Genomic DNA, 20,491 nt, shown 5'->3' with positions numbered 1-20,491 from the left:
GTATGCAAATGTGTGCTTGTGCCAGGTTTTATAGCTCAAGATGATGGAGCTCAAGAAGTAATAGATAAGTGACATGGCTAAAACTCATTCCTTTTCTGGAAGTATCATCTAATCTACATATGATCCAGTTCTCTGCTGTTGCTGCAGTTGCTTTCCTATACCCCAATGATTCTGCAACTTAACAGCTGTCCTAGCACCCACTAAGTCAAAAAACCAATACCAAGGAACTTCAAACTTTAGGCTATATATCCTAATACTGCTGAAGTCAAAATGAAGGGTTTTTGTTATGCTAGACTCATAGATAAGATAGCCTTGAAGAATTCTTCTGTGTGTAGTTCTATTCCCAGAGTCCCCACCTTAATTCCTTTAAGCAAGAAATGTTCTGAGAGGGAGTTTGGCTTCAGCACCCAATGCTTATTATACAACTCTCACTTTATAGACTCCCCACTCAAATGGTTATCCTGAATTCAATCTTGGTTGTCCTTTTTCTATATGCCATCTACAGGGAATGGTGAAAGCTGGTAGGACACAGACAGGTAGCAGTGCTTTGGACCTAACTGAACTGATTCACTATTTTGCCTATACTCTTTTTTAGCAGCACTGGGATTTGAACTCAGGGCTCCATGCTTGCTAGGCAGTTGCTTTACTGCTTGAGCCATGCTTCCAGCCCACATTTTGTCTATTCTTATTGGCCTTTGGAAAAACATAGAAATTTCATACATAATATTAACACATTACAGAAAGCACAATTTATTGTATCTTGCCAAATTCTTCTGTTTTACATTTTGGAAACAGCAGCACTATCCAGATATTTTAGTTGAATTTACATGTTGATAATTTTTCTTTATAAAAAACAACCAACAATGTCCTTGGGAATAGAGTATAAGCATGTGTTTGAGTGAAGAACAAGGTGCAGCTCACATAAACATTTCTAAAAAAATGTTTTCCCTTTGATTAGCTACCACATTTACTCTCTCTCTCTCTCTCACACACACACAAAAACACAAACACAGAAATTACTAAATTAGGCATGTATATGAATAATGGTATAATATACATTTTTTATTTTAAGTATTAAAATGGGTATTTCATATAAGTAGATATCACTGAGGGTTTTTAAAATATTTTTATTCATTTATTCACATGTGCATACATTATTTAAGCCATTCCTCCCCACTGCCCCCCACCCCCTCCCTCTCCCCACCACCTCATCTCTTCCAGGCAGAAACTGTTCTGCCCTTATCTCCAATTTTGTTCAAGAGAAGACATAAGCAAAAATAAGAAAGACAAAGCATTTTTGCTAGTTGAGATAAGGATAGATATTCAGAGAGATTCCTAGCATTGCTTCCATGTACAAATGTGTTACAACCCAAGTTAATTAATCTCTACCTGACCTTTTCACTAGTTCCTGATTCCCTTCACATATTGACCTCTGTCACTTTAAGATTTCTGTATTAGTTCCTCTTCAGTGGGGACGTCAAAAACTTTCATGTTTTGGGTTTCCTACCTATCCCCATACATCCTGTATGTGCTCTCACCAAGTCCTACAACATTGTTATATTTGTCCTAGATCTAAAGTCCACATATGAGGGAGAATAGACGATTTTTGGTCTTCTGAGCCTGGCTAACCTTGATCAGAATGATGTTCTCCAGTTCCATCCATTTACTTGAGAATGATAAGATTTCATTCTTCTTCAGGACTGAGTAAAATTACATGCGTATAAATACTACATTTTCTTAATCCATTCATCTGTAGTGGGGCATCTTGGTTGTTTCCATAACATGGCTATCGTGAATAGCACTGCAATAAACATGGGTGTGCAGGTGCCTCTGGAGTAACCTGTGTTGCATTCCTTTGGGTATATCCCCAGGAGTGGGATTGCTTTATTATATGGCAGATCTATGTTTAAATTTTTAAGAAGCCTCCATATTTTTTCCCAGAGTAGTTGTACTAGCTTGCATTCCCACCAGCAGTGTATGAGAGTTCCCTTTTCTCCACATCTTTGCCAACACCTGTTGTTGTTGGTGTTTTTGATGATGGCTATTCTAACAGGGTTGAGGTGGAATCTTAGTGTGGTTTGGATTTGCATTTCCTTTATGGTTAGAGGTGGTGAGCATTTTTTCATGTGTTTTTTGGCCATTTGAATTTCTTCTTTTGAGAAAGTTCTGTTTAGTTTAGTTGCCCATTTCATTATTGGTTCATTGATTTTGGGAGAGTTTAGTTTTTTAAGTTCCCTGTATATTCTGGTAATCAGCCCTGTGTCTGATGTATAGCTGGCAAATATTTTCTTCCAGTCTGTGGGTGGTCTTTTTAGTTGTTGTGCAGAAGTTTTTTAATTTTATGAAGTCCCATATGTCCATCTTTTCTCTTTGTTGCTGAGCTGCTGGGGTTCTATTGAGGAAGTCCTTGCTTATGCCTATTACTTCCAGAGTGTTTCCTGCTCTTTCTTGCACTAACTTCAGAGTTTGAGGTCTGATATTTAGGTCCTTGATCCATTTTGAGTTGATACTAGCACAGGGTGATAAACATGCATGTAATTTCAGTTTGTTGCAGACGTATAACCACTTTTCCCAGCAATATTTGTTGACTAGACTGTCTTTTCTCCATCATATATTTTTGGTGCTTTTGTCAAAAATAAGATGGGTATAGCTGTTGTGGATTCATATCTGGGTCGCCTATTCTGTTCCACTGGTCTTCATGTATGTTTTTGTGCCAGTACCATGCTGTTTTTATTGCTATTGCTTTGTAATATAGTTTGAAGTTGGGTATTGTGATACCTCCAGCATTGCTCTTTTTGCTAAGTATTTCCTTGGCTACTCACAGTCTCTTGTTTCCAAATGAACTTTAGGGTAGATTTTTCAATCTATGTGATTAATGTCATTGGGATTTTGCTGGGAATTGCATTAAACATATAGATTTCTTTTGGTAGTATAGCCATTTTTATTATGCTGATTCTATGAATCCATGAGCACTGGAGATCTCTCCACCTTCTATAGTCTTCCTTGATCTCTTTCTTCAGGGGTTTTTAGTTCTCCTTGTAGAAGTCATTTCACATCCTATGTTAAGTTTACTCCTAGGTATTTGAGTTTTTTTAAGGCTATTGTAAGTGGCAGTGTTTTCATATATTCTTTCTCAGTTTGTTCGTTATTGGTGTATAGAAAGGCTAATGATTTTTGTAAGTTGATTTTGTATCCTGCCACCTTACTGTAGCTGTTTATGGTATCTAGGACTTTTTGGGTAGAGCTTTTTGGGTCTTTAAGGTATAGGATCATATCATCTGCAAATAGGGATATTTTGACAGTTTCTTTACCTATTTGTTTTCCATTTATTTCTTCTTCTTGCCTAACTGCTCTGGCTAGGAATTCCAGTACTATGTTGAATAGGAGTGGAGATAGTGGACACCCTTGTGTCGTTCTTGATTTTAGGGGAAATGGTTTCACTTTTTCACCATTAAGTATGATGTTGCCTGTAGGTTTGTCATATGTAGCCTTTACAATGTTGAGTTTCATTCTTTCTGTTCCTAGTTTTCTTAGAGCTTTTATCATGAAGTGGTATTGGATCTTATCAAAGGCTTTTTCCTGCATGTATTGAGATGATCAATTGGTTTTTGTCTTTGCTTCCATTAATGTGCTGTATTACATTTATAGACTTGCATATGTTGAACCACCCCTGCATTCTTGGGATGAAGCCAACTTGGTCGTGGTGGATGATCTTTCTGATATATTGTTGGATTCGGTTTGCTATTATTTTATTGAGGAATTTTGCATTGATGTTTATTAAGGAGATTGGCCTGTAGTTCTCCTTTTTGGAGCTGTCTTTGTCTGGTTTGGATATGAGTGTAATACTGCCTTCATAAAATGATTTAGGAAGTGTTCCTTCCCTTTCTATTTCATGGAACAGTTTAAGGAGGGTTAGTATTAGTTCTTCTTTAAAGGTCTGATAGAATTCAGCAGAGAATCTACCAGGTCCTGGACTTTTCTTTTTTGGGAGACTCTTGATTGCTGCTTCAATTTCATTTTGTGTTATGGATCTATTCAAGTGATTAATATCCTCTTGGTTCAGTTTTAGATGGTCATAAGTATCTAGTAATTTATCCATTTCTTCAAGATTTTCAAATTTATTAGAATATAGGTTCTCAAAGTAGTCTCTGATGATTTCCTGGATTTACGTGGTGTTTGTTGGTATCTCCCCTTTTGCATTTTTAATTGTAATGGTTAGGTTTTTTTCTCTCTTCATTTTGGTCAAGTTTGCCAGGGGTCTGTCAATCTTATGTATTTTTTTAAAGAACCAGCTTTTTGTTTCATTGATTCTTTGTATGGTTTTTTTTTGTTTCTATTTCATTGATTTTGGCCATTTTAAAAATTTTGTCTGTCCTTCTGCTTGTTTTGGGATTTGCTTGTTCTTGTTTTTCTAGGAGTTTGAGATGTAGCATTAGGTCATTGATTTTAGATCTTTCTGTTCTTTTAATATATTTACTCATGGCTATAAACTTTCTTCTTAGGACTGCCTTTGCTGTGTCCCATAAGTTTCAGTAGGTTGTAGTTTCATTTTCATTAACTTCCATGAACCTTTTAATTTCCTCTTTTATTTCAGCAATGACCCATTGATCATTGAGCAATGTGTTATTCAGCTTCCAATTGTTTGCATGTATTTTACAGTTATTTTTGTTGTTGAGTTCTAGTTTTAATTCATTGTGATTGGATAGAATGCATGGGATTATTTCTATTTTTATATTTTCTGAGGGTTGCTTTGTGCCCTAAGATATGATCAATTTTGGAGAAGGTACCATGGGCTGCTGAGGAGAATGTATATTATGCAAAAGTTGCATTAAATATTGTGTAGACATCAGCTAAGTCCCTTTGATCTATGGTGTGATTTAGTTCTAGAATTTCTTTATTGATTGTTTATTTGCATGACCTATCTTTTGGTGATAAAAGGGGTATTAATGTCTCCCACTAATGCTGTGATGGAGTCTATATATGCTTTTAGGTCCTTCACAGTATGTTTGATGAAATTGGATGCATTGACATTGAGTGCATATAGGATGATAATTGTTATTTCCTTTTGTTGTATTTCCCTTTTTATTAGTATGGAGTGTCCTTCTTTATCTCGCTTGATCAATGTAAGTTTGAAGTCTACTTTGTCCGAGATAAGTACTCTACTCCTGCCTGTTTTGGGGGACCATTTGTTGGGTAAATCTTCTTCCAGACTTTCTCTCTAAGCCAGTGCTGCTTCTGTCAATGAGATGGGTCTCCTGTAAGCAACAGATTGTTGGGTCTTACTTTTTAATCCAGTCTGCCAAACGATGTCTTTTGATGTGGGAATTAAGTCCATTAACATTCATTGTTAATATTGATAGGTATGTGGTGATTCCTGTCATTCGGTTGTTTTTGTTGTTTAAGGGTTTGATTGGGTGTAGATAAATCAATGTTACTCTCTACTTTCTTGCCTTTTCTTCTCCTGTAGTTTGGTACTGCCTCCCCTTTCATGGTTTTGTTTGCTTTCATATTTTGTGTGCAGAATTCCTTGAAGAAACTTTTGTAGTGTTGGCTTGGTAGTCATATATTGTTTTAGTTTCTGCTTATCATGGAAAACTTTTATTGTTCCATCTATTTTGAATGATAGTTTTGCTGGGTAGAGTATCCTAGAGTTGAATTTGTTTTCATTCAGTGCCTGGAATATCTCGCTCCATGCTCTTCTTGCTTTTAAGGTTTCTGTTGAGATATCTGTGTTGATTTTGATGGGTTTACCTTTGTATGTTATTTGTTTTTTCTGTCTTATGGCCTTCAATATTCTTTCTCTATTCTCTGTGCTTGTTGTTTGGATGATAATATGTTGTGGGGTAGTTCTATTTTGGTCAAGTCTGTTTGGTGTCCTCGAGGGTTCCTGTAATTGAATGGGAATACTTTTCTCTAGATTTGGGAAATTTTATGTTATTATTTTGTTGAATATGTCATAGATTCCTTTTGCTTTCACCTCCTCTCCTTTTTCAATGCCCATGATTCTCAGGTTTGGTCTTTGATGGAGTCGGTGAGTTCTTGCATATTCTTTACACAGGTCTTGGGTTGATTAATAGCACTTCAGTTTTTCCTTGAATTTCTATTTTACCTTCAAGTTCTGAGATTCTGTTTTCTGCTTGTTCTAGTCTGCTGGAGTGGCCCTCCATTGTGTTTTGTGTTCCTGTTTCTTTTTTTCTTTTTTGTGAGGTTTTCCATGTCATGGGTCACTTTGTCTTTAATATTTTCTATTTTCATCTTTAATTCATTTATCTCCCTATTTATAGTGTTCTCTGTTTCACTTTGGTGTTTATTTAGGGCTCCTATGATTTCATTTATTTGTTCCTGTGTCTTCACGTATTCTTTATTTTTGGTGTCTTCTAATTTCTTGAGTGCTTCTTGTACATTTTGGTTAACCATGTCTTCTATCATCTCCATGAAATTCTCAGTGATTCCTTGCAGGGTATGTTCTTTGAGGGTGTTTCTTTGTTTTGTTGGATTCCGGAACTGGGTATCCATTTTCTTAATATCCCTCTGAATCCTGTATTAAATTAGTTTTTTGGGAAGAGTGGTTTCTATCCCTTTTTCTTTTTCTCATCATTCCTGTTGGTATTGTGTAACTGTTCTTGATAGGCTAGTTGGTGGTTTCAGTCACCTGTTTTCTTTCCCTTGGTTAGTTTTTGTTTTGTGCCTACATTGGGTTTTTAGCTAGTTGTGTGTGTGCTGTTTCTGTCCCTGGTTTGGGTTTAATTTAGTATTAACTAATTCACAGTGATAAAATAAACAAACAAAAAATTCCATCAACAGCAAAGCAAAAAAATAAACAGAAAAATACCCAAAAAATCATTGGGGAGAGATGATCAGACAGACAAGAAACAAACAAACAGACAAACAAAAACTCCAGGTTCAGGATCAATTGAATTTCAGTCTTGGTTTAAGTTCTGGTGTTACTTCTACAGTATTCAGTCCTGGTGTTTGTATTTAAGTAGAAACTCTGTCTTAGTCTTGCCAGGTGATTGGCTTATGTGTAGTATTTTTTTTCTTCTGTCTTTCAGAAGCTGCTGCTTGGTCAGCTTCTCCTGCAGAGAGGTGTGGCAGCTCTGCATTCTACCAGTTGCCCTGCTTTGGAGTTGCCTTATCTCTGTTCTTGTTTACTAAGGGCTTGTGTCTTTGCCTTGCCCCCCTTCCCTGGGGCAAGGTCAAGGTCAGTGATCCATCAGCTGGCTTCCACCTTCAGTGTTGTGATGGTTTGCTGGTTGTTCCTCAACACTGCAGAGCCGTCTGGCTGTGGGTGCCCAGGAACTGAGCCCTGCAGTCTGCCGCCTTCATTCCTTCCCCACTTCAGGCTGTGGCCTATCACCCATCTGCTGTCAGCCCTCCTGCCATTTGTTTACTGATGGTTCACAGAAGTTTAGCTCCTTGCCTCTCCCCCCTTCTGTGGTGCACTTTCGGCAACCCCCACCTTCTCTGCCATGTGCTAGTTTTTGGTTTCATTGTTTATTCAGTTTTTTTTGTAGGGGGGATCAGTCTGTCCAGGGGGGTTGTGCTGGTTTATCCCAGGGGTGGCTGAGGGATACTGCTGATGGTTGGCGCTCACCTGTTTGGTCTGCTGTAGGTCTCCCAATCACGTTTGGAGCCGACAGCCAGCACCAGCAGTGGCAGACTGCCTGTTCTCTCAGTGTATTGTGGTATAGAGAAGCCTTCCATGGGCTAGGGGTTCAGAGTGCCAAAGTGTCAACTCTCTCTGGTGCTTCACCTCCACCAAGCATGGCTCAAGCATCTCAGCAAGGTCCCTGATTCATGGAGCTCATGCTGTCTGTGTTTGTGTCCTAGTTGCTATTTTCCAGATTTTTTAAATCAAGGGTTTTCTTAGAATAATTTAACAGGTGAAATCTAGGAATGACTCATAAGTAAACAGATTGCTCTTAGATTTTTAAGTTATTATCTCATTTGTGGTTTAATGCTTTCCCTAAAAAGGAAGAAGAGGAAGAATGTTCTTGCAGTCACAGCTTCCTATTCCAGAAACTTCTCTGAGCAAGGTTAGAAATAACTGTATCCTAGTCAACTCTGCTCTGATACAGTTATCATAGCTTTTGACCAGCCAGATTCAGTCTCGACAGGACAAAGAATAGGACTCAAAACACTAAGGGGAAAGAGACAGGAGCCATTTTCTATATATCCAATGGCAATTAGTCAGATATTGCTTTAACTTAAGCTTGCTTTGTGAGAATAAAGCATCTTTGGGCTAAATGAATCCTGCTCAATTTGAAAAACATTGTTTGGGTTATTGCTACAGAACAGAAAAGAAAAACAATTTGAGATTGAGGAAGGATTATCACATGAGAAAATATTTCAATTTGTATTTTATGTGATTAAATGTGTTGACATTGCTTGCAAAAGTCTCCTCAGCCCAAAAAACACATTAAATACTTCAAGAAAATAGAGGAAACCATGGCTTAGATTTAAGTGTTGAAACCAATGAAATGGCAGAGCTGGAACAACTGCATGAAATACTGTGAAACAAATTCCTCTTGTCAAAAGTAATATAAAGGTCTGAGTTCAATGTGATAATTATCAGTGCTGACATTATCAGCATAAAACAGTGTACTTTCAAATGGCAAATTCTTACTTATTCTTCTTAGAAACTGATTTTCTTATTTTTAAAATTGATTTTCAGGATTTATGTTATGAACAGTTGGCTGTACCACTGATACATATGTGAGTTACAGGTTTAATTACCTCCATGGCTTTTGGTAGTTGAATGCATTAGAATAAGAACTACAGTTAGCTATCACACAGAATATATAGCAGCATTTCCACTTATGAACAGGTTGTGTTCCAGGTTCCAAAAAGCTATTTGTTTCTAAGTTCAAAGTTCTACTATAAAAATGATTGCTAATGACATTTATTGGTGGCATGCTATGTTACCCGTTTATTCTGGTTTATGGTTTCTTAATAACAATTTGGTAAGCAGAAACTTTGTGAGAAGTTTTAGTAATATATTAAAAAGCAGTGAATAGTGTGGGACCCCAAGTTTTTTCTTGGCTTCACTAGTGACTAGTTTTATGACTGGACAAGTCCCTTCATCTTTTGGGTCTCAGTTCCTCTTTATACTCAGTGATCTGAAGTAGTTGTTTTGATTCAGGGTCTGGTGTAGATCCTCCATAGATTATACATTAACACAAAGTCACACACATATAACCATGCTATCTATGCTGAAGTATTTTAGTGTAAATTACAGTCAACAAGAAATCATTCAGTGACACAGTTATTCTTCACACTTGTTATGGTATTCTTTCTGACAAATGTCTTCCAGTTCTTCCCTTGATTAGTGGTTAATTTCTGCTCCTCACTCCTCCTCCCTTCAAAATAGAAATGGGTGAATATTCTACCTTTTGGTACTTTTAGCACATTTCAAAGATTAGATAAAAAATAAAAAATAGTAATTATTTGGGAAGGTCAAGTTCTGAGTAATGAACTTCCTCATCTGTTTTCAGAACTTTCCAAGTCTAGGTAAGAACCCATTAACTGACACATACCATGGCTACAGTTGAAAAATAATTCCTTGGATTAAAATTTCCCTCAAATTATAAAGAACAGATGAAAAATCACACTGAAGTCTATTCATACACTATCCCATACTTGGTGTCATGACCTAAATTGTGTTCACTCAAAATTCATATGCTGAAACCCTAATTCCCAGTGAGATTGTATTTGGTGGTTGGTCCTTCAGGAAGTAATTACATCATGAAACTAGTGTCTTAATGATGAGATCAGTGACATTATGAGACATGAGAAAGCTTTCTTCCCTTCTTCTCTTTGTCATGTAAAGATACAAGAAGAAGATAATCTTTTACAAACCAAGAAATAAGATCCCACTGTACAATAGACCTTCTGGCACCTTATTGAACAAAAGGATTGGAAGACTGAGGAAAGTAGAAATGCAGGAATTTATAGCTGAGGCAAGGCCAACCAGAAGGATTATATTCTGTGTTAAAGCTATCAGGAATATGCTGGTGAGAAGGTAATGGTATCATTCAGAACTTCAGTGATAGTTTTCCTCTGCAGGTTCTTTCTGATAGTAGAAAAACTGGCACAAAGTTTGTGCATCATAATGGAGAAGATGGACAGACTCATGATGGAACAATGGGCAACTGGTAAGACTTAATGGGCAGAAGCCAGAGTCACAATTATTGTAATGAGTAACCAGATCCAAGTTTTAGCCATGGAGGCTTAATTCTTTGGGGAAAGAATTATACAGAAGAATGATATCAAATAGTGCCTGGGGAAGATTTCAGACCCATAATCTATTGTCTAAAGAAGTGACTGAGTCCCTGGAAGAAGAAATCTGTAACACTATGACAAGTATATACCGTGATATTATCTCCCTTCCCTAAAGGGACTTCTGGTCATTTATTCTAGAGACTGTACACTGGGAAAGGCGGAATGACAAAACACTTCAAGGACTACTGAAGTCATAAGTTTGGATTTGACATTGATACCCAGAGACCCAAAACATCATCATAGCCCCCTTATTTTTTTTTTTAAATTTTATTATTCATATGTGCATACAAGGCTTGGGTCATTTCTCCCCCCTGCCCCCACCCTATAGCCCCCTTATTAAAAAGGGACACGTGGAGTCATTCTAGTGGAGTAATAGGTTTTATAGTGGTCAAGACCAAATGTAAGCTTTGGAAACTGAACCTCTCCCTTCCAACTATGGATCACTATATCACTGTGGTATCCATCAGTGTGTGAGTATGTATATGTGTTTATGTGTGCACACAGGTGCATGAATTTCCATAGGAGTCTTTTCTTCCATCTGTGCCATTAAGATGGCATAGTCTTCTGAGTGGTACCTTCTGAGTGAGTTCTGATGTAGTTTAGATCACAGGTTATGGCACAAAGAGTGCTGTTTTGGGAGATTTGAGGAAGTTTCTGTTCTTACCCTTCAGGGACCATTCCACAATGAAATGGTTACCTTAAGCCCTCTTGCACTTTACAATCATGGTAACTGAGTCTTAGCTCTTATTTTAATTTGGTCCCTGAAATGTGCTGCTTGGCTAATTCACCTGTATTATCTCATTTGATCTTGGCAGTGATTCTACTGAGTAGTAAGGGATTGGAATGATTAGGTTTATTTAGTGGATGAAGAACTGGAGACTCAGAGATCAATTGGTTTGATATAGGTCAAGTCTCAGAGCTTGCTTTTAAATCAACACTCCAAAATTTGGCCCAAGGACACCTGCATAAGAAGAATCACCTGGGATTCTCGTCAAAATGTACATTCTTGGGCTTCTTCTCCCACATGCCAGCTGTTGATTAATATATACCCAAAAACTGCAAAAGTAAAAGAAGACTTTATTTGAAACTCAGGAATCATCATTTGGGAGATTTGGGTTATGATATCTCTGAATAAGTGTTCTGAGAAAGGCAGGGAAATACAGGGCATATGGGCTCTTGAATGTTGAGAAGAAACAGGGTCTATATGACTTGTAGAAGATGAATAAACTATAAACAGAATTGAAATGTCCATAAAACAAGAATACATAACTTTTTGCTATGCATCTTAAGATGCTGGGCACAATGTAATTGTACAGTAGTTTCACTGAAGGATTCAAATTTTGAATAGACTATTAGGAGGTGGTGAAATTGTGGAAGGTAAAGCCTAGTTGGAGGAAATGGTTCACAAGAACATAGTCTGGAAAGATATACCTTGTTCCCATTTCCTTCCTGTCACTCATCTTCCTGTCTGTCATGAGGTGAGCTGCTTTGTTCCACCACATGCTCCCTGTCATGATGGTCAGCCCTCCCTCAGGCCCACAGCAATGGAGCCAGTCAACATGAGTCCATTTAAATGGTTTCTTTCAGGTTGTCACAGTGATGAAGTCTAACACATTGTCCATTGTGCACAGCAAAGTTGTAGAACAGTCTCTTTATACAGCCTCATTACTCAAAAATTTTAAGTAGTACCTCAGAGTGTATTGGATATTCGGTATCTTAGATATCACTTCAGAATTACAGATTTGTGTTTTAATAAGATTTCATGGTTATTCTTTTGCAAATCAGAGTTTCAGAATCATTGTTCTATGGTAATGCTTTTCCAACTTTAGCCTACATCAAATCCTCTAAGGATTTTTAAAATTTTGCTGGTCCCATCCTCCAGTTTCTGAATCAGGGAGTCTGGAGTGGGCTGGAGAATGTGCATTTCTAACACATTCCCTGATGATGCTATGCTGTTGGGATAGGAACATACATTCAGAATCATCACCCTAGGATATTCAAATATGATTGCTCACTAGAATCATTGGGGAGGGGTTTTCTTTCTGTCTTATCTTTTTTTTTTTTGAGACAGGGTCTCATCATGAAGCCTAGGCTGGCCTAGACCTCATGATCCTCCCATCTCACCTCTTGAATGCTGGAATTATAGGTGTGTAGTACCATGCCCTGCCAAACCCTGAGAGTTTAAAAAAGTACCTAGATGTGTGGGTCCCACCCAATGAACCAGAGTAACTAGTGGCCCCTGGCATCTGTATTTTTAAAATCACTATGTGATTCTAACATGCAACAAGATAGAAAGCTTCTGCTCTATGGGAACCAGAACTTTGTTCTAAGGTCATGTGTACTATAGGTCATACTACTTATCCATATAATAAATAATCTGTGACCACCTCAAAGTGAAAAACATAATTCCATTCATCAGTGAGTATAGAATTCCTATATGGAGTCTTTTTACCCAGTGATCAAAATATTAGGTAGGAGGCTATCTTTCTAATAAATCTCTTTGTTTTTTCTTTTGTTTCACTTTTTGAGAACAGATCTTCCCATCTACTAGTTGAATAAGCTGCCAGTTCAGTACATGCAGCTCCTTCCTTTTTATTCTTATATTTTCTGACTTTGGTTTCAGTTCCTCCCCCTTTGATTGTCTAAGTGAGAGAGTGTAGGTATGCATTTAATAGAATGCAAGTCCCTTCCTTTCATACTGCTGCACTGTTAAATAAAATTCATATTTCAGAGGCCTAAATTTCAAATTATTTGAAGAATTTCAATAGGAAGTTATCTTTAGAAATTTATTGAATCTGTCAGTATGCAATACGCATTTAGAGGCTGCTTTTGTTAAAAGTCCTGACTCTTAACTTGAACCTAGAAATACCTGATGGGTAGCTAAGAGCAGAATAAAGCTTGACATCTCTGCCTTCATTTTGTATCTGTGACCTCTATTACCTTAAAATTTAGGGTCAGATTTTTCCTCAAGTCTACACACAGACATGCTAATCATTTAAAGAGTGTTCATTTAAAGCTAATAATCTTCCCTTCTCAATGTTGAAGACACCAAGATAAGGGTAATTAAGATATTTTCAACAGATTGTCAGCTGCCAACTTTTGAAATGTCCCTTTCCAGACCTCTGGAGTGGTTTCTAGATCTCTTCAGTCATTGCCCTAAATCTTCCAGAAACAGCAGAGCCTTGCAGGCACATCAGCCCATGATGAGACTGCTTCCTGAAACCAGAGCAATCATTTTATGGGGAGTGAATTGCCCCTCCTTTGAGGATCACAGATCTGAAAGGTAAACATCCTGCAAAGTGAATGGAGATTTCACCCTCTGCAGCAGCAATAATTTCCTTGACACTAATAAGACTCTGTGGGATCAGAAGTGAGATAATGATCAACCAGACCACAGTTTGACCAGGACTGCTTGACTATGCATACTTCTTGCCCCACTTCCCTACATATCATCTTGGAGCTCATAAAACAAGGCTGGGACACTTGATCTCCTTGTTTTCCCAATATAGCTATATTGATTAAATTCCTTTTCTGCATTCCACCATTACACTTATTTTTAATATTTTATCAGCATAAATTAATTATAAAAAGGGGTTTTATGGTGATATTTACAACTTGTATTGTGTACTTTGATCCAAAATCACCCTATGCATGTTATTCTTTCTGAATCATCTCCCTTCTCTCCTTTTTAAATTTGCTATTGTTTGTTTTCTTGATGAAATTCATTCTCACTGGGGTGATCTGGAATCTCAGTGACATTTTGATTTGTAATTCTTTCATTGTTAAGGATGTTGGATTTTTTTCATGTATTTATTAGCCATTTGTACTTCTTTTTTTGAGGACAATCTACTCAATTCAAATCCTAATTTATTGATTTTATTAGTTTTTTCAGTGCTAAATTTTTGAAACTCTTTTATATATTCTGGATATTAATCCTTTGTCAGATGAATTGCCCGCAAGAATTTTCTCCCATGCTGTGGGATGACTCTTAATTCTGAAAATTGTTTCCTTTGATGTTCAGAGCTTTCTAATTTGATGCAATCACATTTTTATTTCTTGGCTCTTATATCTTGAGCAGTTGAAGTCCTATTTAGAAAGTAATTGACTTTGCTTGTATCTTCAAGTGTTTCCCCATAGTACTTTCAAAGTTTTAGTTCTTGCAGAATTGTCTTTTGTTCCTTTGAATTGATTTTTGTGCAGGGTGAGAAATAGGACTCTCATTTAATTTTTCTACATAAGGATATCCAATTTTCCCAACATCATATGTTGAAGAGACTTTTTTAAATGCTAACAAATAAATTTTGGGGTTGATTTTTCTGTTTCTGTGAAGAATGACATTGGGATGTTGAAGGCAATTGCATTGAATCTATACATTGCTTTTGACAGTACAGACATTTTCACAATACTAATTCTGGCAACCCATGAGCGTGGGAGGTCTTTCCATATTCTAATGTCTTCTTCAATTTCCTTCTTCAATGTTTTATAGTTTTCATTGTAGAGATCTTTCACATCCTTAGTTAAGTTTATTCATAAGTACTTTTAGAAGCTATCGTGAATGGGATATATTTCCTTATTTCTTTCTCTGTCATTCATTGTTCGTATATAGAAAAGCTACTGACTTTTTTATGTTGATTTTTTATCCTGCTACTTTGCAAAAAAATGTTTATCACATCTAAAAGTTTTTGGGGTCTTTTAGGTATAAAATCATATCATCTGAAAATAAGGATAATTTGCCTTTTTCTCTATTTGTGTCTTTTATTTCTTTCTCTTGCCTTAGTTCTCTGGCTAGATATTCCATCAATATATTAAATGTGAGTGGAGGGAGTGGACACCCATTGTCTTATTCCTGATTTTAGAAGAAATGGGTTCAGATTTTTTCCCATTTGGAACAATTTTGGCTATAGTTTTGTCATATATAGCCTCTAATATTCCTTCTATCCCTCTGTTATTCCTCTGGGCTTTTATCATAAAGGGATGTTTCATTTTGTCAAAGGCTTTTTCTGCATCTGTTTAGATGATCATGTGATTTTTGTCCTTTATTTTGTTTATGTTTGATATTACATTTATTGTTTCACATATGTTGATCCATCCTTGCACCCCTGGAATGAAGACAACTTGATCATGGTGTATGACCTTTTAAATTTGTTGTCGGATTTAGTTTGCAAGCATTTCATTGAGAAATTATGCATCTCTAGTCATCAAGGAATTTTGTTTTGTTTTTTCCTTATTGATTTTGGGTATAAGGGTAATACTGGATTCACAGAATGAGATTGGTAGAGTTCTTTCCTATTCTATTTTATGGAAGAGCTTGAGAAGAATTGGTATTAGTTCTTTAAAGATCTGGTAGATTTTGTCAGTGAATCTATCCAGTCCTGGGCTCTTCTTTGTTGGGACTCTATTACTGTTTTTACCAATCATTGCTCATTATAGGTCTACTTAAGTGGGTAATATCCTGTTGGGTCTGTTTAGGCAGGTCATATGAGTCTAGAAAGTTATCCATTTCTTCTAGATTTTCCAGTTTATTAGAATATAAGCTTTCAAACTATTCCCTAACAATCCTATAAATTTCTTTGTTGTTTACTGTGATATCCCCCTTTTCACCTCTAATTTTATTAATTTTGATCTCCTCCTTCCTTCTCTTGATTAGTATGCCTAAGATTTTGTCAACCTTGTTTATCTTTTCAAAGAACCAACTTTGTGTTGCATTAATTCTTTGTATTGTTTTTCTCCATGTCATTAATTTCTGCTCTGTCTTTATCATTTCTTTCTACCTACTAATTTAAGGCTTGGCTTGTTTTTGCTTTTCTAAGAGCTTGAGGTTAATCATTACATTATTTATTTGAGATTTTTCTGATTTCTTGATGTAGATGCTTTAGGCTATCAACTTTCCTCTTAGCACTGCTTTGCTGTGTCCCAAAGTTTCTAGTAAGCTGTGTTTTTATTTTCATTTGATTTTAGGAATTTTTTTGTTTTCTCCCTTATTACTTCAATGACTCACCAGCCATTCAGCAGTGAATATTTTCTATGATTATTTTGCTATTGATTTATAGCTTTATTCCATTTGCATTCTAATAAAATTTCTATTTTCTTATATTTGTTAAAATTTGCTTTGTGTTGTAAAATATGATCTATTTTGGAGAAAGTTCCATGGGCTGCTAAGAATGTGTATTCTGTAGCTGTTGGGTAGAATTTTCTGTAGATATCTGTTAAGTCTATTTGATCTATAGTGTTGTTTAGTTCTGAAGTTTCCTTGTTGATTTTTTTGGTTTGGATGACCTATTTGTGAGAATGGGATTTTGAAGTCACCTACTATTATTGAGTTGGGGTCTATATGACCTTTTACATCCAGTAATGTTTGCTTTATGAAATTGGGTGTGCTGATGTCCAGGGCATAAATGTTTATAATTATTATGTCTTTTTGATGGATTTCTCCCTTTATCAATATGAAGTGACCTTCTTTTCTCTTCTAATTTCGTTTTGTAGTCTCCTTTGTCAGATATGAGTATAGCTATTCCTGCTTGCTTTCAGACTCCATTTCCTTTGAAAATATTTTCCCATACTTTCACTTTAAGCCTGTTTTTCTCTTTGGTAGTGAAACAATTGGGTTTGGTTTTTTAATTCAACCCACTAATCTGTGTCTTTTGATTAGATAATTGAGACCTTTAAATTTTAGGATTATTATTGAAAGGTATGTAATTATACCTGTTGTTTTTGTGTTTGGTTAATTTCTAATTCTCATTAGCTTTCAACTCATCTAGACAGATTTATTCTTACTCATATTTTTCTTCCTGTGTTTATCTTTTTCTTCTATGTGTAGGATTCTTTTAATTATCTTCTGCAGTGCTGGCTTAGTGGTCATGAATTCAGTTAGTTTTAATTTATCATGAAAGGTTTTTATTTCTCTTTCAATTCTGAAGGATAGTTTTACTGGATACAGTAAACTAGGTTGGCAGTTACCCTCATTCAAGGTTTGAAATACATCATTGCATGCTCTCCTTGCTTTTAGAGTTTCTGCTGAGAAATCTGCTGTTATTCTGATGGATTTGCCTTTATATGTGACTTGTTACTTCTCTCTTGCAGCTTTCAATACTATTTCTTTATTCTGCACATTTAATGTATTGACTTTAATATGAGTTGGAGTGGTTCTTTCCTGATCTGTCTCTTTGTTATCTCAAAAGCTTCCCATACCTGTGTGACTATCTCTTTCTCAAGATTTGAGAATTTTTCTTCTATTATTTTATTGGATATGATTTCTATTTATTTAACTTGTACCTCTTCTTCTTCCTCTATGCCCATGATTTACAGGTTTGGTCTTTTAATAGTGTCTCAGAGGTCCTATATATTCCATTAATGCTTTTATATTTTTTCTTTTACTTTATCTGATTATGCTAATCTATCTACCTCATCTTTAAACACTGATATTTTGTCTTTAATTTGGTAAACTTTACTAGAAAGGCTTTCCACTGAGTTTTTCATTGGATTTATTGAACTTTTAACTTCCAGAATTTCACTTTGATTCTTTTGCAGGATTTCTGTATCTTTATTGAATCCCTCTTTCATATCTTGCATTGTCTTCCTTATTTTGTTTGACTGTTTATTTTTATTCCTTTTGAGATCCTTCAGCTGTTTATTTGTATTCTCTTTGAAATTATTCAGGTTTTATGCATTTTCTCTTCAGTTTTGTTAAGTATTCTTATAATCATACTTTTGAGTTCTTTTGGGGGGCTTTCTTCCTCTTCACTTTGCTTAGTGTCTGTTAATATGGGGTTCTTGATCTTTGGAGGTGTCAAGTTGCCTTGTTTTTCATATTTTTTTAAATTTTGTATTTCTGCATTGACATTTGCACATCTGAGGCCAAGTTATTGGCTGGAAGTTTTAGTCACTTGTAGTCTTGCAATTGAAGTGTTCTCAGTGTTCAGGCAGGAATGTGTAGTGAGAGGGTTGCAGGGTAGTTTCTCACCACTGGATTCTGGGATAGCTCAGTAGCCAACATTTTGCATGCATGGTCAGGGAACCAGGCCTGATCTCCAACACCAGTCAGGTAAATGAAAATTAGCTGGAGTCTCTTGCATTTCCTTGTGTATGTGTTGGTGTTATATGTGGGTTGAGGGTGAGATTGGTCAAGAGTCAGGAGTCCACATCTGTACTACTTCTACCTTAGAAGGTTCCCTTCTTTTTTGTACACTGAGGGCCACACAGAACTTTTCAGTCTTTGGGACAAGTAGGTTTACAATTGCTGCACAAACCCCCTATTTGTGCCCCCAGAATGCAGCAAACACTTGATCCTTGGAGTGTCCCTCAAATCAATCATATTTTGGGGAAAGCAAACAGAGAACTAAGTTCTGCACTGGTGGTAGAGAACTGAGGGACTCAGGTGCTCTGCCTGTAGGTCTCAGTTCTTTCAAACTCCACCCAGTGGTTCATCATCCTGTGGAAAAGAGGAAGCTGGGGGATATTGCATGATCCCAAGTTCCTGTGCTGAGAGCTCTCAGTACCACTTGGCAGTAAGACTGTATAGCTAGTGGATAGCTCCTGGATGCAGAGAATTCTGCCAGTCACCAGTTTGGTACTTGTTCTCCAGTGATCCTCAGGCAATGAAACTTGCAGTTGGCAGGTAGAGTGTGGCTGAAAACCACCAGACCCTTTGCTTCCTGAACTTTTAGCTGATTAAATTTCTCTACTCATCTGCATCAGAGTTTCTGCCCCTGTACTACCACCTTTCTTGGTGGCCTACTTCTTAGACACTGTGCTGAGATGTCCCAGGACACCCCAAGCTCTGATAGTTCCTTATTTTTCAAGTCCCTGGGGTAGCTTAGCCTCAAATCTTGTCTAGGTGCAAACTACCCCCACCCCATAAGCATCAGGCAGCTCCTGTAACTCAAACACTCTTCTTAGTGCTCTATTTCTGAAATTGTCTTCAGGATGAAATTTGCTCTCACCAGATTAGTCTGGGTTGCCAACCACTGTGCTCTTTTGTTTCCTGAGCTCCTGGTGAATGCTTGAAACTTCACAGCCCACCTAAGTCACTTTCCCTCACTACAACTGCATCTCATGGCCATCTGCTGCTCAGAAACTGTGCCTGGGTGTCCCAAGACTCCCTGGGTTGTGATTATTCTTTATTTTCAAGTCCACCAAGTACCTTGATCTTTTATAGTAGGTCCTCTCTCCAGATGGTGTTTTACTACTGTTCTTTGAGTTATGAAGTGCAAAAGATTATCTTGTCCCATTCTAGCTTGTCATGGTGGAGAAGTCACTGTCTCACGAAATCCCCACACTGGGTTTAAGGCTTGTGGGATGTGTAGATTTGTCCTGCAGCTAGGTCTGCCAGTCTGTTGCAGAGGCTACCTGGATTACCTTGTGATGGAGGCCTCAGCTTCCATTTCCCCCACCCTCAGGGGATTCAAGACCGGAGCTGCCAACTGTTTCCCTATTTACTGTCACTTTTCTTTTTCACTATACTTTATACTTTTTATCTATACTGTCCCTCTGTCATAGTCCTTGGTAACATTCTCTTTCTCTCTTTGAAATATAATCTCTAGTTGTTAACCTGACTCTTCCCATTCACAGAAACTCATCATTACTTTTCCATTTGATTTCTTTGTCAAATGATTAGACCCAATTTGTTAGAGTTCCCTGAGGTCAGGTCCCCTGTGACCTAGGACTCCAGTAACATGTGCACATATTCTTCCTATTTTGATCCATGAAAATGTGTATTTACAGTTTCTTTGTAGTATTTTTGTACGCTATTTTAGGGGTTCTCAAGTAATTTTGTAGAAGGAATGATTTTTCTTAAAAACTGTAAGATCATTGGAGAGTATGCATGTGTGTTGAGTAGTGGAGACAGAGGAAAGGGAGAATGTATATTAGGAGTCCAGATATAGGAAGCTATGAAGGGATAGGTGGAAAGGCTGCTAACCCCAAAGTGGTTAGGCAATCCCAAAGTGGTGTTAAGGAGGCGATGCTGCTACAGTTGCTAATTGACTACTAGAGATTCTTGAAAGCTCAAATGAAGGCATGTTGAGGCACTGTGGCAGCTACTGGCTTGGAGAGCTACCTGTAAGCATTTAAGATGTGTTGGCATCCTATAAGCTGGCAACCCTGTCTCCCAACACTAGTCTGTGGTATTACTTACTATGTGCACAAGAAATCATAGACCTGCAAGGTTTATCTGACTCAGAAGCTAGAAATTTGCATGTGGGTGTTGTGAGTA

The sequence above is a fragment of the Castor canadensis genome, chromosome X (assembly GCF_047511655.1).
Source record: "Castor canadensis chromosome X, mCasCan1.hap1v2, whole genome shotgun sequence".
Lineage (NCBI taxonomy): Eukaryota > Metazoa > Chordata > Mammalia > Rodentia > Castoridae > Castor > Castor canadensis.
The sequence above is the reverse complement of the archived record's forward strand: the minus strand, read 5'-3'. Positions refer to the sequence as shown.